This window comes from Triturus cristatus, chromosome 1_2, assembly GCF_964204655.1.
Source record: "Triturus cristatus chromosome 1_2, aTriCri1.1, whole genome shotgun sequence".
Classification (NCBI taxonomy): Eukaryota; Metazoa; Chordata; class Amphibia; order Caudata; family Salamandridae; genus Triturus; species Triturus cristatus.
In genome coordinates this window covers 108,549,550-108,576,236 of record NC_140580.1, presented here as the reverse complement: position 1 = coordinate 108,576,236, position 26,687 = coordinate 108,549,550, and positions in this window count along the sequence as shown.

Here is a 26,687-nt window from a genome sequence, read left to right as displayed (position 1 = left end):
ATTTCACACTCTGACCAAATACCTCCATTCCTCCATCCTCCTGCTCTCCCCTGTCCCCCACATCCATGGAGGCAGAGGTCGCACCTTTTCTTACCTGGCTCCCAAAGCCTGGAACGACCTCCTCTTATTTTTATTTTTTGTTTGTTTATGGTTTTATAAAGTGCAAACTCAGTTAGAAGGTATCGTCGTGCTTAACATGAGCACTAGTTAAATTACACAAGGACACGTTAATGTTTTAGACATGGAAAGATAAAGTGCTTTGCCCAGAATCACAGGATGTTGCGCAGATGCCAAAACTCAAACTGGTTCCCCAGTCCCAAAATTGGCAGCTCTGGCCTTAATACCACATTCTTTCAGCCTTACACATCAGATCCGCTACTTCCATCTTAAAATTTTTTGCAAGAAACCGAAACCCTGGTTCTTCCAATTGGTTTCCAGTGAGGGCTCCTCCCCCTAATTCTTACGCACCAGGAAATCCCCTGGGTGATATTCATGCCCAATAAATCTTTGTAATGTAATGTGATGTGATGTAATGTGATGTATTAACAAAAGGGGGAGGACAGAAGGGCTTTTACAAGAGGTCCAGCAATCATGCCCCGGATAGACTATATTTAGAAAGGGTATGCAGTTCCTTAAGGGGATGATTTGTTAGTGAGTTCAATTCTCAAATCCGTCGATATTGATTGGACTCAAAGAACCTATAGGTAGGGAAGGGGAGTTACCATATTCGGAACTAATGCCCTCACACACCCAGCAAGCTAGGTGTCATGCTTCATCATCTGGGCCTGCTCCTCGTCGGGCCGGCGGTGCAATGCCCGACGGGCCCCCGTGAAGGGGCTCATTAGCGGAGATCTTTTGTTCCTTGCCGTTGAGTGCGTGGGTGTGAGGAGCCTGAAGGGGTGTAGATGAGTTAAAAAAGGTTGGATAGTCTGTTGAATGTGTTTATTTAGGACAGCTGTCCACCTCATTAAAAAGTTAGAGGAAGATGGACAGTTAGTGTGACTTGTATTTGTCTCTAACTGTCCAGTAGAACAGGGACAGCATTTCAATAGCAAGCAAGCTTCCTCTCTCACGGAAGACAACAATTGCAATCTTCCATTTCCTCAATTCTGTGATAGGATGATCTGAGGCCAAAAGTAATTCAGAACTGTATCTTTTTTTGTGGCTATCCTTAAAAAAAAGCTCGAAGTTTTTGGGTGATCTTTCTTACCCTTAGGTGACATTCTAGCTGTCGCTTGGGAGTCCTGGGTACATTTCCCTTTGCGTATAGCTCCCTGGTTATCCAGAGTCTTGGTGGACTTTTTGGGCCATATTATCAAGAATGGCGCAAACATTATCGCCGCTTTAGCGGCAGGAATCTGCTGCTAAAGCGGCGATAAGGGGCTTGATAATATGCTCTAGAGAATTCCAACAGAAGCCCAGGTTTGATGTCCTTCACACCAGAATCTGGGCTTCTATTGGAATTCACTAGGGCATATTATCAAGCCCCTTATCAGCACTTTAGCGGCAGTTTTCTGCTGCTAAAGCGGCAATAATATTTGCCCCATTCTTGATAATATGGCCCTTTGTTTTTAGGTCTCGCCTGACCCAGCGCATGCGCTGGTCTGGCGAGACTTATTGAGAGGGCTCCAAAAAGTGCTACCAGGCCAGCCTAGAGCTACAGTGCATGTGCGCAGGTGTGCGCGCCGCGCTTTACCGCGATTACTTTCACTTTCACGGCCGCTTTGATGTTTTATCGCGATCACTTTCACGGCCGCTTGGCATAGCCAATAGGTCTCGCTTTTGGGACCTTATGAGTATTTAGTTATGCAACTGTTGCATGGCTAAACACTTATAACGTCACAAAGGCGAGACCTATTGGCTATGCCAATGCTTGTTTGAGTTTACCCTCGGTTCCACTGGAGTAGGTATGTCATTGATAATAAGATACTCGACCTCTTCTATTAGGAGGTCGATCTCTATGAATGTACAAATATCAGGCTCACAGGAGCTCTTCGGGTCTTTAGCTGTGCCTTGTATCAAGTGGGATGACTTCTGTTTGCCCATGTTTAAGCACTATACGAGGAAAAACCCTATAAAGGAGAAGTTGACCGCCAATTGTCCTGAAACCATAACGTGGTGCACAACGTTTGATTAGTGATCATAGGGAAAGTTGTAAAATAGACAAAGTGCAATTACAGCATCAGTAACGATGAATACAACAGAAAAAATAACAAATAAAAAGTCAGAAAAGCATTTTTTACGTCCCAGTCCAACATTAAACTCGCCCAATGTGACTCTCGTTTCTAATCAAGAATGCTAAAGAGTTTATAGTACAATATACAGATACCTCAAAAGTCAAAGCCCAGTTGAGCCAGTCAAGAGAGTGGGCCCAGCCCAGCCTCCTCTGGCTCTGATGGGTGCGGGCGGGCCTGCCCTTGACCGGGGGTGGCCCGCGCAGAGGACCTGCAAGTGTCAGCGCAGCCGCCGTGCAGTGGTGCTGCAAGGCGCTTAAGTAGCATTGATTGGGAACAGAAGTAGGTCCCAGGGAGGGTTGTGGGACATGTAATCACCAGAGGCTGCGGTCCGCAGCAGCTCACCCCTGTGGCTGACAGAGGAAGCGTCCCCCAGCGATGTCAGGCAGGAGCTGATGTCACGAATCACCCCGGCAGCAATATGGTACCACAGAAGTGTCAGCGCAGCCCGCCATGAGTACCATGTGGGCTGCAGACAGATCTTTGGAGCTGGTGCTTCATTCAATGAGAGAAATGTATTGGTGGATGAAAGAGGCAAAAAGTGAGTTCTGACACCATGCTCACTCTTGATTTTCCAGGTGAGCCTTCTCAAAGTCCTGCTACTGTCACTTGCTGACCTATTGACAGTGTTGCTTCATTGGTTTTCTACGCATTGAGAAGTAGCTGTTACCTACTAGGTCGTTACTATTTAGAACAGTAACTATGCTCTAGACAGGTACACAGGTGCCACCCTCACTGAAAAGGTTTTGAAGGCGCACGCCCTAAGCGCTTTAAATCACAGCCTCGGTGCAGCACCTGTTCAAAATGTCTAGGGCCGCCAGTGGTTTCCCCCTTGGCTGCTGGGCCTACTCAAAATGTCGGCGCTCCACATACTGGGTAGCATCTTCCTCTCAGAAGCAGAAGAACGTTGATGACAATACACGTGTGAGAACCACTTCCGGGTCAGTACCTGCAAATCACCATTTGCGCAGTTTTGGTCTTCGAAGGAATAGGGTTTGAAACTGGAAGAAAAGCGCTTCCAAAGAACCACGTCCCTGAACATGTGCACCAATCTGATAGGACTAATAGCAAAGTGCATTCATTGCTAATTAGAATTTTATTAAAAGGTGCGGCTTTATCGAGCTGCGAATATCACAACCTTTAAAACATCCTTTCAGGAAGGCTTATTTCCCTTTCAAACGGCAATTTTCTTTCATGGCATTTTGATTTTTCTTCAGAGGGAATTTATTGCTGATTTTGAAACGCAAAAATGTCGCTGATGCGCGGCAGTGTATTTGAATACAAAAGCAGGAATTAGGTGTATTGATCCTTTCATCTCCTGAAAAAAATGAGAAATCTTTCTCAAAACATGTTATTGTTCAAATGAATCAATCAGCGGCTTAAAATAAAGTTGCGTTTTGTAGATTATTTCAAACATCTGCTGCCTTCTGTTTCAACTAATGTTTAAATCTCCTCCCTGGATGGAGGCGAGCCGCATCCCTCGAGAGTGAGTCCGTAATGTGAGCATAGGACGGGGCCGTTTAATTCTCTGCAGTGCCTGTCTCGCTTTCAGTGGACACAGAGAGGAGATTTCCTCCGTGTATTACAATAACTTCCCGCCACACAGGAATTACGCTGTATGAAATTGAGCGCTCATAGAACAAGCATTGACAAAGCCAATAGATCTCAACTATATAAGAGGTATTGGCTTTGTCAATGTGATTAAGCAATGTTGTAAAGGAGCATGGCTGTTGTGAAGCATGGCAAAAAATGTGTCCCCCCCCAAAAGATATAACACACCTAGTTTCATAGCCCTTTTCTTCTGATGGGAGGAGGTCTGGCTGAGGGAAACAACCCCGGGTTCGAGGGATTGGGGGTGAGGGGTACAGGAGAGCAACGATGAATCAAGCAAGAACCCAGTAGAGGTACAGGGCAAGTAACAACGATGGGGCAAGCAACAACACAGTGGGACAAGAGAGGGTGGGGGTGGTCTGCAAACATGCACTCTTATGGAGTGCAGCAAGTAAAAAAGAAAAAAATAAGTACCTTTGAAAAAAGAGCAAGTTGTGGAAGGACATTGCACTGGACAAGGAAGCAGGACTTGGGCCATGCTCCGGTTGAGGGGCAACCACAGAAGAAGTGAAACTGGCACACGCTAAACCAAAGAGAACAAGGAAATGAGCATACCGATGAAGCCAACCAATGGTAGGCAGTAGAAGGGCTCTAAGCTCCCTGTTAGTCAACAAAATGTTTTATAAGTGACAGCAAATGGGCTGTCTGAGGGGAGACCTAAAAATTAAAAACTACTGTGGCGGCGGGAGGGGATGGGGGGAGGGTAAAGCAGATGTTCAGCTACCCAAGGGGTCATACTTCTAGAAATCCCTTCTCTGTACGTCCTGCATCTCTGCTGCCTTTGCCTGCTCGTAAAACTCATTAAGGTCTGCTGTATCCCACCCAGTGTCTCCAGCAGTACAAGCCACTGTGAGAATACCTCCACACAGGGATACATCTTTAAGGAACTCTCTGTACCATTGCAATGCGTAATCACTCACCAGGAATCAGATCGAGTTTGGAAGGAGGGAGGGAGGGTTGGAGGGGGTGGTGGTGGAGGTGAGGGGGCTGAATTATCCAAGAGAGAGAGAAAGAGTAAAATACAAACAGAAAGAGAGAGCGAAAACCAAAGGCAAATAGAAAGACAAAGAGAACGAGCATTTGCAATGCAATAGGTCTCGCATTTGCGAGAGTTTGAGCTATTGGCATTGTAAATGACAATGCCTTTTATTTATGTGTTGGTTTTCAAAACAGATAAATTAAAGGCATTGTCATTTACAATGCCAATAACTTAAACTGTAGCAAATGCAAGACCTATTGTATTGCAAATGCTTGTTCTCTTTGTTACATAAACAGAGAAGTATCTGTGGCAGTGGTAATTGTTTTGCGCGGTGTGATAATGGAATGTGCTGCTTTGGATAAAATGGTAGTACGTTTCCTGAAGTTTTTAAAGGGAGCTGCATAACAGGATAATAGCAGGACTCAGTAAGACAATTTGACAGTCCCATTTCTCATACAAGAACACACTAGCCAGCAAAATAAGTGTAACAACATAGACACAACATTGCAAAGCATCAATACAACTATAACAAATAAGAACACAAAATAATAGCACACTGCTACTGAATACTGTTTGTCGTTGTGTTGTGCTGGTGTATCATTGTGTTCTGCTGCTGATTTGTGTTTTTGTGTATTATTTTGTTGTTTTGCTATGTTGTTATAGTAGTGTTTTGTTGTGTTAGTGTGATGTGGTGATCTGTTGTTTTGTTGTTGCTGTAATTCAACTGAGGCCAGTCTGCTAAGACAAACAAACACCCTTGTCACACTAGTCCACTGCCACAAACCTACTTTCATGATAAAGTGGTAAAATGTCTGCATACCAAAAGCTCCACTTTTTAAAACCTCTGATGCAAAAGTGTTCCTTGAACCCACAGGTTATCATTAAAAGAAGCTTAAAAACTCACTCTAAAACCTTGGGTTTTAAACTGTTGCTTCAAAAATCAGCATATACAACCAGATCCTAAAAGCGTCCACGGTGTCTGCCTATGATGTAAGCCTCAGTGCGATGTACATGTTGTCGACATTGTGGATGCTTCTTGTCCATCATTGGTTTACAGGCATAGAGATAATTTACCCGTAATTCTCTCTGCGCCGATGTACGCACGGCGCTGGTGTTGCGATTTCAGTAATTAACAACGCACTCTTGTGCACTGTATCGGACAGTTCTACTTCTATAGCACCAGATACCCTGCACAGGGCTCCGAAGCACTATTCTGTGGACGGCTAGCATGCATGTTGGAGCACAGAAATAATCTCAGCCCACACCTAATGTTAGACACCGGCACTTGGTCCTGTGAGAGCCAGAAAAGGGTTCTATTCCAAACTGAAGCACTGCAGGTGCTCAGCACCTAATACAACGTTTACGCATCGTGTTCTGGAGGGAGAGCACTCATGAGGAAGCAAACCGCACCCTGAGAGTATCACAGCAGCCGAACCTTTGAACGACAGAATCGGAAACCGAAACCAGAAAGGCAGATGCTCTATTGAACGAGAGGATGTTTTCTCTCATGTGCAGTAGTACTGGAAGATTAGCCATTATATTGTATGGTATTCAAATGAATCTGTGTATATCGAGTTGTGCTGTTACAGAATGCCATACATTGTTAATAGCATCAAGAAAATGCTGTTGTTCATAAAAGGTCAACTTGATTTTTTTGCTCATTTGCCTTTTGTAGCTAAAAATACGCTGCTCTACAGCATTGTAATTTCAGCCTGCTTCAGGCCGCAAATCAATTGTGTTAAACACCACGTTTGTTTCTCCCTTGCAAGAGCGTGGGGTGTTATGGCTGTGTTTGGTTACCTATTCGAGCAGACAGATTTATTGTAACCTAGGGAGGCTTGCCTCCAGATATTTAGCGAGGACGCGCACGTTCCCTACTTGGATTTCACCATGCTAGACCTGTGTGTTGTTTTAAGGCCCTTTTTTGGTTACAATTGCCATTGGGGAGCTCTAAGTTGATCTGAATAGCATTGATCTGATGGGACTGCCTCACGGCGCGATTACAAGGTGGACATTCGAAGCCGTGAGCACGCGTGACGTGTCGGCGGTGCGTTTTCGTGGAAGGCAGTGTTTGAGTTGTCACAGATGTGAAGAATGGAGTTAGGTCACTTTAGATTAGCTAAACCTGACAGAGGTGATTATTGCGCATTAGTGACGGGATATGGACAGCGCGGGCTAAGCCGAGACATCTCAGTGCTGTCAGTTCAGCAATGGCGCTGAGGAGTAAATGTAGAAATAACCAGCCTTAGGAAAAGTAAAGCGCGCCATGCGCGCGCTGTGGTCACACAGGAACAGGAGATGTGCGTGCGTACGGAGTGCACATCTCCTGTCCGCCTTCAGAGGAGACGCCATGCGCGCGAACATCGAGTGGTGCGTGCGCGCGCGCCACAGCGAACATGTGTTTTCAATTATCGTGCCCGTGTCTGGCCACGATAATTGAAACCACATAGCCTTTGGTGCGCGTAATAGACACCAATAGGCCATGGGCGGAGCAATGCATCCACCTTTGGCCTATTGCGTGCCGTCTTTGGGAAATGCACGCACTCAAAGGCCAATCGCAGAAGCCAAAAGGAAAAGCACACGCACAAGCGTGTGCGATTCCAGGCTCTGTTTTAAAACCCCCTACAAAAGGGCTCTCGCCTGCGCGAGCAGGACTGCGCACTGCAACGATAGGGCACGAGCCCTAAATAGAAAGAGAAAGAGAGTGTGTGTCTCTGCAGCTATGTGTGTGTGTAAATTCTGGAAGTTATGGGCCTAATGCCAGTCAGAGGTCAAAGAAAAAAGTAGTGGAACTGTGAAAAGAGGAGGAACTTGATTCCTGATTGTTGGCACACACGTTGACCTCAGAGACCATGGGGCAAAGATGCAACACACCTTCCAACTTCAGCTATCCTGTGGCTGATCTAGATTGTACTCCGATGAAATTTGCAATTTAAGGAGGAAGAAACACTTGATTTCACCAGACAGGTACTGTATCCTAACACGCATTAGCATAGCCAATAGGTCTCGCCTTTGGGACCTTATAAGTGTTTAGCCATGCATCAATTTATCCTGGGTGCTGTGCTACCAAGGATTGAAGAGCTATACAATTGCTACACACTAGGTTATGCAGTCTGATTTAGGATATGCCAAACATTCTCCATATACATCAATTCATTCTTTCCCCGCACCCAGTAAGGGACAGGTAAAAGAGAGCAATGCACAGGGAGAGATTTGCATGAGAAAGACAGATCAAAAACAAATTAACTCTCCTTGAGTCGTTACTCTATCATCCAGAACTGCCGACTTACCGGGTTCGAGTCTTGGCATTGGCTTTTACCGTGCAAGTCTCAGCACCCGCTCTCCCCATGCCTGAGGGATTTGCCCAGACTCACAGAATGTTAAGCCGGCATCATAACATCCCACTAGAGACACCAATGAGTGCCCTTTAGTTTTCTCGTTTATTGTGCACTGAATTATCTTACAGATAACAAACTGATTCCGTTCAGTGATTTACAAAACTACTGTTGAGGGGGTGGATCAGGCTAGTGACAGGCTCATCTATGGAGTAAATCAGCTCAAAGCGCCACTGCTATTGTATGCCTATGGTGAGGAAGGGCTGAGGCACCCATCTTTCGAAGTGGGCGGGACCACCGTACAGCTGCCCAGTGAGGGCTGAGTTTCACCTTTTCCTGAGTAGGCAGGGTCATGGGGCAAGTGCTCGAGCTCTTCAGCAAGACAGAGTCCCAAATATAGTCATAGAATAGGGAATGTACATTATAGAAGGGCTACTAAATATTACACAACACCCATACGTAACCTGCTCACCTCAGGTACACCTTCAGTTAAGGCTGAGTCTGCTCCAAACTGGGAGGTACCCACAAACTGTTGCAGGATGGCTCGGAGAGAGGCACATGCAGCGTCTACAGCCAATCAGCACTTGGGAGTTCTATCTGGCCCACTAGCGTTGGTGGAAACTCCACCAGTTCTCCAATCCGAGGTAATCTTGCACAATACCAGACCCTCCCACTCACAGTCAAATCTCAGAAATACGTTTTGCTGTGGGATCAGTTGTGATGCGGCAGGGATGTGCTAGAACTGCAGAACTAAGGAATCCATAAAAAAAGTCTGCAAGAGGAGTCATGGAGAAATACCATGGATGTGCTCTCCCCATGCAAACAAAAATACCACTAAAACATGCTGATCACAGAAATGTAAATACTGTGTGTTAGTGGATAAATAAAAATGCTGTTAGCTAGTCTTGGTGTGCTCTCTCTGTGCAACCCAAAAACACAATGGTGACCCTCCAGGCCCAGTACAGGGACATATCGATGATCCCTCTTCGCAAACACACAGCTTGTGGCAAATGAAACAGGAGGTACGATGACTAACAGTAAATACCAGCAATGAACAAGGGATTGTCTGAGCCAGTATTCCAAGTCTGTGCGAATGCATCCGCAATGGGAAGACTTCACCTACCCATGACAGCCATGTGTCCGCGATGGTGAAACATGATAGTGGGAATGTATCTAAAAGGCATGCAGCCTCAAATAGTTGGAAAATACGAATGCCATTAGCTAAGCGCATTTCACTCGAAAAGCACAAAACATCACATTCCGAAAACACGAGCTGAAAAAAAAAAATTGTGCGCCGAAACTAACCTAAATAGACAAGAAGGAACAAGCACATGTAATAGGACCAGTCGACATCAGAGGGTACCAAACACCAAAAGGAGGGACAAATACAGCCATTGTACCACTAAAAATACAGGATTTCAAAACAGCACACAAAAGAACAAATGAAAAATGATGGTCGTGCTCGAAAGTCCACAGAGTTGATACAGTAGATACAGCATGTCTCGAAGGGACAGTGCATGCGCTGCCTAGGCGTGACCTAAAAACCACAGAAACACCCATTACATTACAGAAGTATTCAGAGGAAGAGATTTAACAAAAAGAGAGTGAAATTCAGAATTAAAAAACTGCACTCCTTTTATTTGTAAAAACGAAAAGGACCCTGCACTTGATTGCTTGCAACCCCTAGGATATTTTGGATCACTTAGCACTCTGTGTTTCTCAAATAGAAATGTCTGCATAAGATGGGTGGTGGCAGAAGGTAAAGGAGGCACTCTCTCTCTCCAAACTGTAAGCATCTGAGGGGAGCATACGAATAACTATATAGGCCACACAGACCACCCTCTGAATTGCTGATAAGCTCCATAATGGGCAGCGGAACAATAGGGTGCAAAGGGAACGGTGACTGAGTTTTTATTGCTGTGAGCACAAAAATGCCTTTTGCATACAGAAAAAATTCCATAATCACAGGAAATATAACGTAAGATGTACGTGTACACTTAAAATGGATTAACACTAAACAGCTACTGATAAACAGAACAGGGTAAATATCTAATATTTTAACGGCACAAAACACATTTTCAACTTTACATTCACTGATATTGTTTTGAAAGTTTGCTTTTTTGTTTCAAATATTGATCAATAGCTTTTTACGTTTATCAGTTTTATGCGTCACTCGTAGGTAAAATTGAGATCTAGTTTGTATTGGAAAGCAGCAGATGTGTTGTTGCCCTTGATAATTCGAAGCAAAGGCACCCTTATGAGTCTGAGTCCTTCCTACCACCACCCACACTCACCCCCCCTACCCCACAAAAAAAGGTACTGGAACGGTGCTGAAATTGCATTTGAGTTTCAACGTTGTGATCCTGTGTCCTGTTTCGCTGAAGATACTGTGTAGTCTTGTTCAGTACAGGATGTACATCTATCATTTTCTTCACGTACAGCAAACTCACAGCAGCGTTTGTAGGTTGAGCTTTTTTCCTACATTTAATTTACACTAATGTAGCGAGAGCCCTTTTCCCCGCTGTCTCCAATTGGGCTTTGTTATTATAGTGAACAATTTAGCTATAGTTTATCAGTGCACATAAAATAGTAAAAAAAATATATATATATTTCAAAGAAATGTCCAGTATGTACAACTCACTCAATCAGAGCTTTTTTCCACTTGGAATTCTGAAATTCATACCAGATTGTCAGGTTTAAATCTTGCACAGACAGCTCTGAAAATCATTTTCTGTGGGCGCTTACATTTGGTTTTGTCTCACAAACGTGTCTGACTTGTGTGAGGCCCTCATTGAAAGCTGAACCGTTAGCAACACCAAGCGAAAAATGACAGAAAACCCCGTCCCACTCCCAACTAAACAAACAAAACTGCTACATCATTTCTAATTAGGCAAAGACAGCACTGATTGTGGGGGAAAAACGGAGAACGCAGATTTTCGGGCTGCTCGAGGAATGTAAACTAAGCAGCCATACATCCCAAGCGCCGGTGAGGAAAGAAGACGTATGGCCTGCAGATGGAGTGCTAGCCAGCTAATACAAATAAAAACGAGATGAGAACAAGATTTAAAGGCCTGTTTTCAATCATTTGCGTGCTCGAAACTGAAAGGCAGGGGGAGCAGCTGTGCGAACGGAGAGCCTTTCCGTGCTGCTGGAGACACCTCACAACAATGCAACAGAGGAAGAAAACATACCTTCCTGAAACACATGCAGAAACAAAAGAAAATAATTGTGCTCAGAAACAATCCTAAATGCACTCAAGTGGAAGGCTACAAGTAATCGAATGCTGCTCCATGGGAGTGAACAACCGAAGAAAACAAGGGACAAATAGGAAAGATTAACCACTTTGAAGCAAGGATTTTTAAAGGGCACAAAAATAAACAGATGAAAAGCAATGGGCAGGTTTTAATCCCACAAAGCATATACAACATGCCGCGAGGAAACAGCGCAACCACTGTCTAGGTCAACTTAAAAACAAAGCAAAAGCACTTAGAAGCATGTTTCTCTTACAACACAAGGACTGAGGCTAGTAGATTTTGCTTACAGGCATTTGACGTGAATATTTGCAGTAGGCAAAAAAAGGCTAATTGATTTTACATTTTGGGTCTAGTCATCCAAGGAAACATGGACTCCAAATCAGCTGGGTTCAAGACTTGGGATATGGGAGGGCCATGGAGAGGCATGGGTGGGCCATAAAGATAAGTGGGTATGTCCAGAGTCTCCTAGGTGTCTGAGAGCTGGGTTTGGGCATCCCAGATGGCCATGTATGGATGGGAGTTGCATACCATACCTTCGTCTCCTTGTTTTAACAGTGTATTTTTAGAGGTTTAAAACTAGAAGCTCTCTCTACCTCACCCTTCTTTCGCTCTGTCTGTCCCTCCCCTCTCCTGACTTCACCCTCCTTTTTCTCTGCTTCACCTTGCTGCCCCCTCACCTCATCCTCTACTTCCTCCAACCACACATTTTTCTCCTCCTACTTTCTCTCCACCTTATCCACCTGTTTACCTGATGTTCCCTTCCCTGTCTCCACTTCATCCTCATATTTCTCTCACCTCACCCTCCGCTCTTTCTGCCTTTTCTTACTTTCACTCTCTGCTCTCACTGTGCATCAACTTAGTCTCACTCCGCTTTTTCTTTCTATTTCCACTACACCCATCTCTCTGCACCTCACCCTTCTCTCTTAACCTCCCCCTCCTCTCTTTTACCAGCTCATCTCTCTCTTTTTCACCCTTCTCCCTCTTTCTCATTCTCATCTCAATCTTGCTTGCTCTCTTTTGTCTTCCTGAAACACCTTCTCCCCCTCACCATCCTTCCCCTTATTTTCTCACTATCCCCCTCATACCTCAGCAGGCCTACTATTATCCTCTCGTCTCTCTGCTTCACCGCCTCTCTTCACCTCACCTTTATTTCGCTCCACCTCACACATTACTCGCCACCTCACTTTTTTCTGTTAGCCTCACCGTCACTGCTGCTGCCTATGTGAGTAATTATTTTGTGTTAGCCAACAAATGAGGGGTGTGCATGAGCTTGTGTTGGTGCATGGGTGTGCTTAATCAGGCCTGGCACTTCTCTGGATCTTTTCTTCCCTGGTAGCTCACCACATTCTAATCAGTGTCAGCACAAAGGTATACACTATATAGTGCACATCCATTAGCACACATGAGGTCAGGAAAGACCTGGGGTAATGCAACTTTTAATTAAATAAGCACAGTAGCAACTGGAAGAGCAATCAAATGTGGCAACCTGAGCAAAAAAAAAAAAAAACAGCAAATGTGGGCCTGTTTCTACCCCGTCTGCCCCACCGTGCCGTGAGTACACCTTCCAAGGTTGATTACTGGACTTGTAATTTGATGGCTAGTTTCTCAACTACTATTTTGTTGTCAGTCGTTTGAGAAGACTGACTGTATCTTAAGGGGAACAAAGAGGAAATGTAATGCTTCTGTGAGTGTCTCAAAGTTGAACTTTCTGCCCTAAACAGTGACTGGCATGCTTCAGCTTCTTTCTCATTCTCCTTCACCAGTCTCTCCTATTCCCATCACCACATCTTACCCATCACCATCCCTGTCCATCAATCTCTCCTCCCTCTTGTTCTACAATTATCTTTCAGTCCCTTCACACTCCTTCTCTTGCCCCTCCCCATCACTTATTTGCTCATGACCCTCCTATGTGATCACCTTACTTCCCCATCCTCCCTATCCTTCACAAGCGTCATCCTTCACCTTCACCCTTTTGTACTCCCCTCCCTCTGTTCATCTTTTATGGCCCCATCTCATTACATACTTAACATCCCCCTACTCATATCACTCATTCTGCTCATCAGTATCCTGGTCATTGTACTTCCTCAGACTGCTTTTTTATCCTCCTTCTTCCACCTCCACACCATCATCACCTTCTCTAATTAACAACTCAAATCACCCTTACTTTGCACTAATCAATCCTTGTCCTGTTTCTTCTCTTCCCTTTTAATCACTTCTTTACTCATGTTTCATCCACCTGTTTCCTTCCCATTCTTTTATCTTATCCTTCCTTCTCTTTTTTACTTACTCATCTTTTCTATCCTCACGGTCTCTTCTAATCAACCCCCATCTCTCAACTCTGTACCTCATCACCTTTTCCTCTTGTCAAGATTCTAGAATCTTTGTCGGTTATCCACTGGAGCCACAGTTCTGAAGGTGGCTTTGGGGTTTTCAGGAGTTCTGTTGAAACAACACCATCTCCTCCACAGCTGTGAATTAATCTTTAGTTAACATTGTTAGTGTTATATGTGAGTTATGAACTCTACTTTTCAAAATGCCCATTTCTTTGAAGCTTAAATAAGTGTGTTGTTTATGCAGTCCAGAATTTTTATATTAATGCAACTTTTTACCTGTTTGAAATGGCTTTTTTTTAATGTGCAAATTACACAACAGATGATTATGCAGCAGATGATGGATTATGTGGCAAGTGTTACAAATCCATAATTATATGCAAAAAGCTACAGCTGTAGAGTCGCATAATCCCAGTGCCTGACAATAATCGATTTCTGTCTATTCATGTGACAAAATGAGAGCATTTGTTGGGTGAGGATAAATGACTGTCACTGGTGCCCCAAAGTTGGGTGTCTGTTCTTTAAATTTCTTCTGATTTTATAAGCAACCTCCTCCTTCTGCGAGTACATCAGGGGATTGAGAGTAGGCAGGACAGTGGCAGCAATGATGCCAGGGCTGCCAGGTAATTGCTGCCAGTGCTTTCCTTTGTATACTAGGCACATGCACTGCTCCTTCTCAAACGGAATCTGTGTTGTATTAGTGAAACTTAACAAGTCTTTTCCATTAAGAACCGTCAAAACGTTGCCATTATCAGTGTTTGTTGCTTAATATGGTGCCATGAATAGGGCCACTGGAATTATGTGATTCAGTGGCTGCAGCGTATTCTGCATATTTACGTATTTGCCAAATGCGTCACAGAATCATCATCTGCTGCTTAATTTGCAGATTTTAAGAAAATAAAATGGTGCCTCTAGCTCAAACAAATCGAAAGTTATTAAAAACGCAGCAACTTGGAAGGCCCTTCATAAAGGTCGGCTGGTCACCTTTCAGTAGCCTATTGCTGTATTTCGGTGTTAAAGTGATACTAACAAGATGTAACCTTTTCCAGACAGTGTTAACATGTAAAAATATAAAAATAATGAACTATCACAAAATGTGCCACATTACACCGAGTAATTTGCCTTTTTTGCCACAAAATTTAGTCAACCCTAAACAACATAATTTGGTTTAACCTAGCCGCATAATTCCAGTGCCCTGGACAAAAGTTAGGAATAACGCAATAGCAGAGAGCACATGCTCATTTTCACTTACTTTACTTGCAATAGCAGAATCCTTCACACTGTCTGCAAAACAAAACAAGCATTTGCAATGCAATAGGTCTCGCATTATAAAAGTGTGAGCAGTTGGCATTGCTAATAATAATGCAACATTAGCTATTGGCATTGTAAATGATAATGACATTTATTTATGTGTTTGTTTTATAAAATAGATAAAAATGCATTGTCATGAACAATGCTAATAGCTTAAACTTTTGCAAATGCAAGACCTATTGCACTTGTTTCAGTACTGAAGGTTTTTTTAAAGTTTTAGTCACTACTCAAATTGAAATCCAGTTTATCAGCGTTGCCAGTGCTCCTTTATGTTTAATGCCATAAATGAAACACAGTGTTCTAAGCAGATTGCTAAATAGCATCTCCAGCCCCGATCACAATGTCTCACTTCATGCTGGACAGTGGGCACCCTGTTTACATGCAGCTCCAAGTCGGGGTGAACTTATGCACAGGCTGAAGTCTGTCAGCCTCCGAGGCTCAAAGCATTCCTTGCAACAGTCCACTGTGTCAAGGTATTGCCATGTGTACAGCACACACTCTGCAACAGCAAGTGGTTTCAAAGTTGAGGGTGACTTCCTAAACTTTCCCGAGGTGTTCATCGTGTTTGGTGACAGCCTATTTATGCTGACAGCCCAAAAAACTGTTTGTGGTTGTGTGTTGTGTGTGTGTGGTTGTGTGTGGTTTTGTGCATGTGTGGTTGTGGTTGTTTGTGTGGTTATGTGGTTGTGTGTGTATGGTTGTGTGTGTGTGTGTGGTTGTGTGTGGTTGTGTGTGTGTGGTTGTGTGTGGTTGTGAGTGTGTGTGTGGTTGTGTGCGTGTGTGGTTGTGTGTGGCTGTGGTTGTGTGTGTGTGTGGTTGTGTGTGTGGTTGTGTGTGTGGTTGTGTGTGTTTGGTTGTGTGTGTGTGGTTGTGTGTGAGTGTGGTTGTGTGTGGTTTGGTGTGGTTGGGTGTGATTGGGGGTGTGGTTGTGGTTGTGTTGTTGTGGTTGTGTGTGTGTGATTGGTTGTGTATGGTTGTGTGTGTGTGTGTGGTTGTGTGGTTGGTTATGTGTGTGGTTGTGTGTGTGGTTGTGTGTGGTTGTGTGGTTGGTTGTGTGTGTGGTTGTGTGGTTGGTTGTGGTTGGTTGTGTGTGTGGTTGTGTGTGTGGTTGTGTGTGTGGTTGTGTGTGTGGTTGTGTATGTGTGGTTGTGTGAGTGTGTGTGGTTGAGTGTGTGTGTTTGTGTGTGTGGTTGTGTGTGTGGTTGTATGTGTGGTTGTATGTATGGTTGTGTGCATGGTTGTGTATGTGGTTGTGTGCTTGGTTGTGTGTGTGTTGTTGTGTGGTTGTTTGTGTGATTGTGTGTGTGTTGTTGTGTGGTTGTTTGTGTGTGGTTGTGTGTGTGTGGTTGTGTGTGTGGTTGTGTGTGTGTTTGAGGTTGCGTTTAAGATTGTGTGTGTGGTTGTGTGTGTGTGTGTGTGGTTGTGTGTGTGTTTGGTTGTGTGTGTGATTGTGGTTGTGTGTGTGTGTGGTTGGGTGTGTGTGTGTGGTTGGGTGTGTGTGTGTGGTTGTGTGTGGTTGTGTGTGTGGTTGTGTGTGTGGTTGTATGTGTGGTTGTGTGTGTGTGGTTGGTTGTGGTTGGTTGTGGTTGGTTGTGTGTCTTGACCTTATTCTGGAGGACCATACTATGGTTAAGTGTTTCGTGGCAGCTAAAGATCTAGTAACTTACACAAACATTATGGGATGTAATACTTAACAAATTGCACTATTTTTACCAGACCTCTGCAGAATGGAAAGTAAATAGGACTGGGAACTTGGTGTGGTGAGATGATAGCACCAGCCAAAAGGGCATAATTAGAAATGATGCCTATTTGACTTGTCACTTGTGCAGATTTTTGGGACTGGTGATATTTCAAGAGTATTTAAAGTGCCACATGATCTTTTTCCATAGTTAATAGCAAAAAAGATCAATAGGTGAGGTGTCACAGTAGATTTTAACCGCAGATGCATCCCAAATGGTGACATGCATGTTTAGCCTAGATGTACCTAAAAGACAAGCCAAGTGGATGTGTGTATGAGCTAGTTGCCACAATATGCTATGCTTTCTATACGGATTTAAAGTGTGCCAGTGTATGAATGACTTGCAGAAGTATATTAAGTATGCAGAAGTAGGATTCAGTGCGGGGTGCAGTGTGCTATGGACAGTGCTTCAGATGTGTCAGTCTGATGGTTCAAGAGAACGAACAGTGGGGCTCTTGGTGTGTTGGTTTCACAACGGTAGTTTCTTAGAAATCTGATTTGGGTGCTACACAAATGTGTATCTGTTTATTTTGTTAATAAATAACAGAAATTAGTGCTACTGCGGAGCACTAATTTGTAGAGCTTCCTTGCGGCCATTTCAGACATCTTAACACATGGATACATTTTCAAAAGTAACGGGGAGAGCACGCATATAATGTGCTTATCCACAAGCAGTGAAGGCTACAGAATTCGCACAGGCCTCTTTTATTGCCATAATCACTCTTCCTTATCAGCCCTATCAGTGCCCACATGCAACAGTCAGACGTTTAGGCTCATGTTTCAGGGAAATTCTTGCAGCTGAAAACAGAGTACACATCTAGCATTTGATTGAAATGGCTCCCGTGAAACATCCATGGAGAGGGCTACAACAATAAAACCTGGTAGAGAGCTTTATCTAATGACCAGACTAGACTTGCATTTATTTTATTTTCAGCTATGAGGCATGTCTGTGGCCTGTTATCTTGGTGCCAAGTCTGATTCCGGGGCGAAGTGCACGCAATTTCTGTGGAAAAACGGCGCCCCCTTTAAATCGGCTTCTCTGTGATGTGGACTGAGGGAAGAGTTGGATGTGCTGAGCTGGGAGTGAGCAGAGAGTGTTTCCAAGGGTCAGTGATCGGGACTGGCCAGAAACAGAACCGTTCTTGTAATTTGAAGTGCGCCCGAGTTTTTATTTATAAAGCTTTATATAGCGCTGGCGAGACCCGTGGGTATCAGAGCGCTTTGCAAACAAATAAAAGAGGGTGCGAAATGAAAGCACAAGGACAGACGAAAACTCAAGCATTCTTACACTTTAAATGTACTCGTGCTGCCTTTCACCATCACATTTCCCTAACTACGAAAGAGAAGAAAACAAAACAAGTGTATAACAAGCAATGGCCGAATGTGAAAGTAATTAGGCCTAATAAATAATTTGACTCAGGTACGGACACTGCATTAAAACATTGGAGGAAACGTCCATTATAGCACCTTAACTAGCTCAGAACAAAACATTCTTAAGTCACACGCCCTGCATTCTTTCCATTAGGAAAAGCCCTCTCCCCGGTCTCCCCCTGAAAGAAGGAAAACACGCAGGAAGATCGGCAAGAATGTGAAAAGAAAAGCATCAGATAGATCATCTCCCTCAACTCACAAACCAACTAATAAATAAGCTGCGAGGGGTTAGGGACGGAAAGCGATGCTATTCTGAAATGTCCAGGCTGCAGGAAAGCAAGGCTTCACTTGCAAAATAAAACAAGAAGACAAAGAAATAGAACAAGCTTTCGCCACTTTCCTCGGCCACGAAAGTGAAAGTGATCGCGATTGCGATCGCGTGCTGCCGAGGAAAGACACATGGCGCTGCGCGCGTGCACATTCACGTGCACTGAGGCTTTAGGCCACGGCAGCACTTTGAAAATACCAACTATAAAATGTCTCTCCGAGCCAGCGCAAGCGCTGGGGCTCAGCGAGACCTAAATAGTGGGGGTGTCTTAGGTCTTTCTGTTAACACGTGCACAGTGATAGGTGCCATCTCTGGTGGCCTTACCCTTGCTGCGTGCACTTATAGTAACCCAAGGCATTGGTGTCATAGATAAACATCACAAAATTAGGCTTTGATTGCTAGCCTGCAGGCCTGTGTACTTTTTGCATTAAGGTCACCTTTCAGTAGCCTATTGCTGCATTTCGGTGTTAAAGTGATACTAACAAGATGTAACCTTTTCCAGACAGTGTTAACATGTAAAAATATAAAAATAATGAACTATCACAAAATGTGCCACATTACACCGAGTAATTTGCCTTTTTTGCCACAAAATTTAGTCAACCCTAAACAACATAATTTGGTTTAACCTAGCCGCATAATTCCAGTGCCCTGGACAAAAGTTAGGAATAACGCAATAGCAGAGAGCACATGCTCATTTTCACTTACTTTACTTGCAATAGCAGAATCCTTCACACTGTCTGCAAAACAAAAATAGTGGGGGTGTCTTAGGTCTTTCTGTTAACACGTGCACAGTGATAGGTGCCATCTCTGGTGGCCTTACCCTTGCTGCGTGCACTTATAGTAACCCAAGGCATTGGTGTCATAGATAAACATCACAAAATTAGGCTTTGATTGCTAGCCTGCAGGCCTGTGTACTTTTTGCATTAAGAAAAAGAACGGAAGATATCTTTAGGTCTTGCCTGACCCAGCGCATGCGCTGGTCTGGCGAGACATTTTGTGAGGGCTCCAAAAAGTGCTACCAGGCCAGCCTAGAGCTACAGTACATGTGAGCGGGCACGCGCGTCACGCTTTACCGCGATTACTTTCACTTCCGCTTTGATGTTTGATCGCGATCGCGATCACTTTCGCCGCACGGCCGCTTTGATGTTCTCAGTGAGGCTTCAATAGATTGCAGCAGTTAAAACAAGCATTGGCATAGCCAATAGGTCTCGCTTTTGGGACCTTATAAGTGTTTAGTTATGCAACTGTTGCATGGCTAAACACTTATAAGGTCCCAAAGGCGAGACCTATTGGCTATGCCAATGCTTGTTTTTGCTTGTGAATAGGCCTTGGGTGGGCCACAGAGCTTTCTTGGGAGGGCCTGGCCCACCCTCTAGAACCAGCCCTGCCCCAAGTGGACAAGGGCGCACGATGATTTTATAGCGAAATTCGCATGGTGGTACCAAAACCCGATAGCAATGTGAGGCCCTTGTAACGGAAATAAATCATTATACAAATTTCTATTAACAAAACCTAATCACAATAGGCCAGATTTAAAATTGTTAATACAAGTGAAATGTGCATGCTTACCTATGTGTTAAGCATGTTTTGGTTGTGGGTAATTGAACACCTTATTTTTAAAAACAATTTTAACTGCCCTACGTATAAATAAAAGACGTATTCTTTTTAAAAGATATGTCATTGTGTGTGCTGAGTGTGATTGCTTGTGTCATGTATACCTTGAATCCTCTACCACAGTGGTTCCTAAACTGTGGTCTTTAGAACCCCAGCGGTCCGCAGGCAGCAGTTTTAAAAGCACTGCAAAGTTCCTTGCATAATGAGCAGATTTCAGGCAACAATAAAAGTGTCAAGATAACTCCGGTGATTAATGAACCTGCTGGAGAGAGATGAGAGTTTTGTCCTGTGGCAGCTTTGACTCATCTAAGGTAGCACAGAGGATTAATATGCCTGCTGCAAAGAATGTGTATCATGCATTTAAAAACAACTATATTTTTTGTGCATAGCTCAGAGGATTACTGCTTTTGTCCCAGAGATTCTGTTGTTACTGTGCAGTTCATAAGTTAAAAGCGTGATCTAGCACTGTGAGCTATGAACTGCCATCAAAAAGCTGGATGCAAACTGCATGGTACAAGTTAGTAAGTTATGTTTTTTCCAGTCTTTCATTATCCTGATGCTGCTAAAAAAGGTTAGTTTGGGTAGAAATACATTCTTATTATTAAAGCCAATGGCAACCACTTTGTTATGGTGTAAATCCTTAGCTTGTGCTTCTCCAGACCAAGCACTCTTAAAAAATGCCTACCAGTGTGGATGACATGTGAATCCTACACCTTGTCGTCCCCTTTGCTTTATGGAACTATTTCTATATACACACGTATGATTTCAGTAGCAGAGGGCTACATTAAAATATGGTGGGGCACGATGCCACAAAAACTCACCATATATGTGACACTGAGCCACGTCTGGTACCTATCTCCTTGACAGTGACTCCAGCAGGCAGCAGGAAAGGGAAGGACTTCCTTTCTTGTGCAACATGATTGCAACCAATCCTGAAGCTGCAGAGATTGGTTTGATCAGGCTAACCCAGCGCTCATTCTGTGGGTGAGGGCCTGTGGATGCAATCCCTCAGCTGTTTCTCAGCCCTGGGATTGTGTAGGCTGAAGTGCGTATGTTAGTGTGCCAATCTGACACGCGCACTGGCAGGAGCTGCTGTAATAGTGCAATTGCACAAACCACCCCCACCCCCTGCCCTCTCGCTGTATCAGCTTGGGTCTGCAACCAAAATAAAATGGTATTTATTATCATTTTATTAATGAGTGTGCACTCACTCGCAGCAGGCAAGGCGAGGCTCCTTCGCCATAACGGAGGAGCCGCTGCTGTACGATTCATTGTCTCTGTATGTGTGTGATATAAAGTGCTCTGACACGCCACACTGGTATGAGCGGTGCTATTAACCCCTTCAGCGCGGCACGGATTACCGTGCCGTGCTGAAGGTTCCGTGCACGGGCGGGGCCGTGACGGAGCGGTTCCATCATGCGCACAGCGCAACCGACGCGCATGATGGAACCGCTCCGTCACTCGAATTGAAGGGGTTAAACAAATAAAATACATGTGACAGAGAGGCTATGTAGAGATAAGAGGCACTTTTGGAGGGTGATAGTGAGGGAATCATTGAAGACCCCTAACAAAGATTGTCGTATCCTGGTGCACAGTATGGCCATCATTTACTATGCTTTAAAAGCGATAGAGAAAAAATACACACAGGCCTCACCGCTCCCACCCTTTAAATACGAACTATAAAAACATACATGGAGCCAGACGGGTCTTATTGATAACTGTCATTCTACCTAAACACACCAGCAACGGTGCACGCATGCCACAATTACTGTTATTGAGAATACATGGAGAAATAAACTATCCCCGGCAGGGGTCACTGGACAAAGTTTTAAATTGTGTATAGTATCTCCTAATGTAGCTAGTGTTTGACTACAGGGATCCGCCATCGCACCCATGCCTTTCCGAGCTTTAACTACTGTGAAACTTGATAAGTTTTACAAAAGATTGATGTTCTGGATGCCCCACATCTCTCGTAATTACATCTTGGGATGCTGATTGCTGTGGGTCTCGATTTTTAGCGACAAATGAATGAATTGTATTAAATAGAAAAGTTTCAGTTGTACTGTAATATAGAGGTCAACAGAAGAACCTGTAAGTTTATGCTACTTGGGGGATATGTGTACTAGACCTCCGTGATAACTACGATTGGAAAGAATGATTGAGTGGCATGAGTGGATCAAACTAGAACCTATGCATGCTATCTGTCTGTACGACACAGACAGCCAGTTCGTTCAGCATCAATCTATGATTATGATGGCCACATGTTTATCTACAGGTACTACCGCAGTGTGTTTAAGCAGCCCCAAACCAGAGTGGGTCTATCCTCAACCTACATAAGTAAGGTAGGAAAGTAGGGGAATATATGGGATCTTAGATGCTGGAGAACACCATACAGACCCGTGTTAACGATACATCCAATTGGCTGAAACATGTTGACAAATATGCTGTTAGGAGAGGTGAGGGGCTACTAAAAATCTCGGACACCACCATCCTATATTTATTTTAATCCTGACCGGGAACTCCAGGAATAAATTACATTAGCGAATATTCCTGAGCCAGTTTTAGATGCTATGTTCTGCACAAATATTTCTATGATGGATCCCTACGATTTTATGTTTGTATTGTCTTCCCCCTCCCTTTTTCTCCACTCTAGGTGTTGGTCTGAGCAGGGGTGTTCTTTAGCAAGGCAAATCTTCGCACACTCCGCAGCGGATCAGAGTTGGCCAGCCCCGCCTCCACCCCCCCATTATAAAAAGTAATTAAACATTATTAAAAAATAAATTTAAACCATTTACCTGGCATGCGGCGTCCCCGGGCTGCCCTTCGCGCATTTCTCACAAGGATTAGCGAAGACAGCGAATAAGAGGAAGAGGGCAGCGCGGGGATGCCGCATGCCAGGTAAACGGTTTGAAATCTATTTTTTAATAATGTTTAATGACTTTTTATAATGGGGGGGAGGTGGGTGGCGGAGCTGAGCGTAGTTCCACGGAGTTTGTTTTCAACTCCGTGGACCTCCGCGTGGCCCCGCTAAGCACACTACGCCTGGGGTTAGTCTTTATTGCCAGTCTCATTTGACTGCTTCTTATTTGATTGCTTGCTTTCCTCTTCTTGTGGTTGTCCCTCCTTCAAGCATTTCCTTATTACCATTCTTTGGTTATCTGACTTGCATCCTTTCACTGCTCACTTTTACAAAACTACTTTTTTGTATTTCATTAAGCACTCCATGACAGTGCATGTGTTTTCTATCTCCCGCGTGGGCTTCTCCCCTAACAAATACCCAACCTCCTCATGCTCTGTGTTGCACTCTGATATGAGTGCTGCTTTTCTTCTCCTTTATCCCATCTTCCTCACCCATCTTTATTTTATTTTTGTATTTAATTCTATAGCTCCACAACCCTTTGCTTCCTCCTCAACCTATTCCTCCATTGCTTGCCCTTATCTCTTGCAATACATTTCTCGTAGGTTCTTGAAACTCTAACTTGCTGCTGGCCCACTCCGCTTGCTGAAATATGCCTTAGCACAGTTGAAAAGGTATTTTTTATGTGACATGCCAAAAAGTGTCCACTGTCTTGAATTGGTAAATAACAAAAGGAAGCAAATGGTGCCACTTGCATGTGCCTACAGATGAGAGTGCCAGGAGCATCATGACGCGTATGTGCTATGTCCACTTTGCATCATGGTGCATTTGTTTTGTTTTTTGCAGATGCTGCAAAGCATTGCTAAATAGCATTCTGCTTTCTGCTGATGCTGTACAGTATCGCTTAAATCTTACACGAGCTAATAGGTCCCAAAGTCGATATCTATTTACGTTACAAATGCTTGCTTTGTTCTGGTTGAGTCTGGAGTGTGACCTCACATCACTAAATGTGTGTGTGTCAAATATAGATGTTTTCTCCCTCAAACGATCAAGACCACATTGTCCACTTGATTGAACATTCAGGAATCAGTGATTGTGTTCTAAGGCCTCCCTCTCCTGCTTGTTGCTAGGGGCGTGTAAACCTACAAACGCCTCTCAGTTTTGTATAATTATTTTGAATTTCGCTGGTTTCATGAAATACGACACTGGCAACGTTTTAACAAGAGGAATATAATATTGGGATCTGCACCGCAGTCCACAAACTATTCCTCTACTGCTCAGGACTGCTACTGAGCAGGCACACATCATCCACTCCCCACACAACGCCACCTCAATGGAGGAACTTCTGGCAGGTGTGCAAAAGGGGCACGGCTGAAAATAGACCGCAATTAAGCATTTCCCTGCTGCCACTCGGGGCTGAAAGCAGTCCTGAGTTGTGTTCGAGAAACCTCTTCTGGCTGGGCAGCCAGCTCCTTTCACCCTTAGGTCCTCCCATTCTTGACCACGTTCTCTGTCTGAGGAAAATAAGAGTCAGATTAAAGCAAACTCAGAGGAAGCTTTCCTGACTTCCCCTGACTTGTCTGGCAATATTTTTACCACCACTGTCCTCTCCATCATTTGTGAGACCATCGTCTTCATACACGGGGCCTTCAGTAAACTGACTCTGGTATGCAAGATGCAACGCAGCACCACTAAATATGACACTTTTTCATGGGAGTATGTTTTTTATGTTGTTATTTCATGTCATGGTATGCTATGTTACGTGTATTTGTAAAGCGCACTATCACCCTCCACGGTATCCAGGCACTGAGCACGTGTGTGCCTAGCCCAGCGTAGGGTAGGTTGAGTTATTGAAAAGTCAGGTCTTCATCTTCTTGAGGAATTCAAGAAGAGAGGAGGCTCTGATGTGGAGTGGGAGGTTATTCCCTCTTTAGGAGCAATGTAAGAGAACACTAGTCCTTCTGATCTAGTTCTGTGCATGCGTGGAATGTGTGTGCGTAAGTGCCTTGCGTGAGCAGAGATGTTGGAGTAGTTGGAGAAAGAGATGCGACTGTTCAGGTAGGTGGGGCCTAGGTTGTGTAGTGCCATGAATGTGAGTGTGTGAGTTTAAAATGAGTGCACTTGTATATAGAGAGCAAGTGGATCTCCCCGAGGTATGGTGTGATGTGAGTTCTGTATGGGAGGTTGAGGATGAGTCTGCCTTCCGAGTTCTGCTTAGTGGAACAGAAGAACACTACCATGCAGTGCTCGCATTGGAAGGCATTCCAAATGTTCCTTGTCATGCTGCATGACGTGTTGTGTCAACAACTGTCAGTTACAGTAATGAGATGCACACCTGCTCTTCATATTTTTCTCTGCTTTATCCAATGTTATTCCAAGAATGCGTGCACACTGGAATGGTGCCATGCCCAAAAGACACCTTGAAAGACACAACTTATTAAGGGGGGCGTCATCTCGCCCCCTCCAGTAGCACAGCAACGTTGTGCCGGATTGGCGATTATGTCAGTTTCTCTTTCATATTAACCCCTTCGATGCTCATGACGGAACGGTTCCGTCATGAGCATCGGTTGGGCTGTGCTCATGACGGAACCGTTCCGTCATGAGGACAGCCCCCGGGGGAAGCGCTGGCGCTCCCCCCCTTGTCCCTCGATCTTGGCCCCCTTTACGGGGGTGGCAGCGGAAGAGCTTCCGCTGCCACCCCCGACCCCCCCCGAGCCCCCCCACGCTTTCTGATGACGTCAGCGCGCACAGCGCGCGCCGGCGTCATCAGGAAGCGTTGGACGCGCTGGAATCCATTTCTTCCAGCGCGTCCGAGGGGAGCAGAGGTAGGTGTTTGGCGTCTGGTGGGGGCCGCGGCGGTGAAATCTCTAGTATTGAGGCATCGGGGGAGAGGAAAGAGTATTTCCTCTCCCCCGATCTCTCAATACAGGGCATTCCTGCTCCACGATCGCGCACAGCGTCGCGATCGTGGAGTAGGGATGCCCCACTAGACACCAGGGATTTTGTATTTGGAGTTTGGGAAGCGACCCCTTAGGCAAGGGTCGCTTCCTTGGGGACGAAAATTTTGCAAAGTCTTTTCTGCCCCCCCTGGGGGCAGATCGGCCCGCTTTCTGCGCGTTTCTGCCCCCGGGGGGGGCAGAAAAGCCCACTAGTCACCAGGGATGCTGTTCCTACTATGTAGGAAGCGACCCCTTGGGCAAGGGTCGCTTCCTTGGGGGCAAATTTTGTTGAAGTCTTTTCTGCCCCCCCTGGGGGCAGATCGGTCCGCTTTCTGCGCGTTTCTGCCCCCGGGGGGGGCAGAAAAGCCCACTAGACACCAGGGATATTGGTTATGCTATGTAGGAAGCGACCCCTTAGGCAAGGGTCGCTTCCTTTGGGGGCCAAATAATTTGAAGACTTTTCTGCCCCCCCTGGGGGCAGATCGGTCTTCTTTCTGCCCGTTTCTCCCCCTAGGGGGGGCAGAAAAGCCCACTAGACACCAGGGATGTCTATTTCGTTATGTAGGAAGCGACCCCTTGGGCAAGGGTCGCTTCCTAGGGTGGTAAAGTGATTAGGAGACTTTTCTGCCCCCCCTGGGGGCAGATCGGTCGTCTTTCTGCCCGTTTCTGCCCCCAGGGGGGGCAGAAAAGCCCACTAGACACCAGGGATGTCTTTTTCTTTATGTAGGAAGCGACCCCTTGGGCAAGGGTCGCTTCCTTTGCGGCCTAATTTTTTAGAATACTTTT